Raw genomic sequence first — 905 nt, forward strand, 5'->3', positions numbered from 1 at the left:
CCTTATAGTTTGATTGACACACTGTTGTAGCATACAGTTCTCATTCTTTACATAATAAATATTTTGTGGAGCATTATATTGTACTTGAAAAGATCCAGACAATAAAACACAGGGGTTTTCTACACATGCTATTAGATAGAATTCCTTATGAAAGGAAATATTATTATAGGTAACATTTTTAAACTTATTATAATGATAATCACTATTCCAGATTTTAAATTCTCCTGAGTCAGACCCATTCTACATATAGTGTTCTGAATCGGCACAAAATCTATTCTCATGTCCGGAGATGATAATCCTCCTTGAACCAGTAAACTGTGAAGTTGGAATGTAAAAAGGGTTAGGTAAACCTGAAACTCTCTGTATAAGATAATCACCATCCCAAAGCTTGAGGCTCAGTATCAATCAGCTCCCCATGAGGACCCCAATCTATAACCTGTTTTCCTGTGACAGAAAGATTTCCAGAACAGGTTGCACCATATTCAGACCACCATAATAATTCATCTGAAATGTTCCAATGTTTGCAGTAAGAGCATGAGGGTCTGCATAATGAGAACATAATATTAACTTCCTGTCATGTAGGTAAGCCTCTGCCAGAGAGGAAAATAAGTCTAGCCTATTGATCCTGTCTTTTAGGGACAAAACTCTAGCCTTATGAGTAAAGGAATAAACTACAGAGCTCTCTTGTGTCTGGAATGCATACAAAATCCCTCAGAATTTGGGTTTAATCAGGGCTGTGGGACTTACACAGGTGTACATTTGGAATTTCATTAAAATACCTATTGTTTCTTCTTTTAAATGTTCAGGAAGACTGTGCTCTGGTTATAACTGTTTTACTAAAAATTTAAGATCAAGCTGGTCAAATTGACCTTTTTCCTATCTATTGTTAAGAGTCAGCTGAGTTC

Source organism: Marmota monax, unplaced genomic scaffold (genome assembly GCF_021218885.2).
Source record: "Marmota monax isolate L192 unplaced genomic scaffold, Marmota_monax_Labrador192_F-V1.1 WCK01_AAM20220418_F8-fsc00053, whole genome shotgun sequence".
Taxonomy (NCBI): domain Eukaryota; kingdom Metazoa; phylum Chordata; class Mammalia; order Rodentia; family Sciuridae; genus Marmota; species Marmota monax.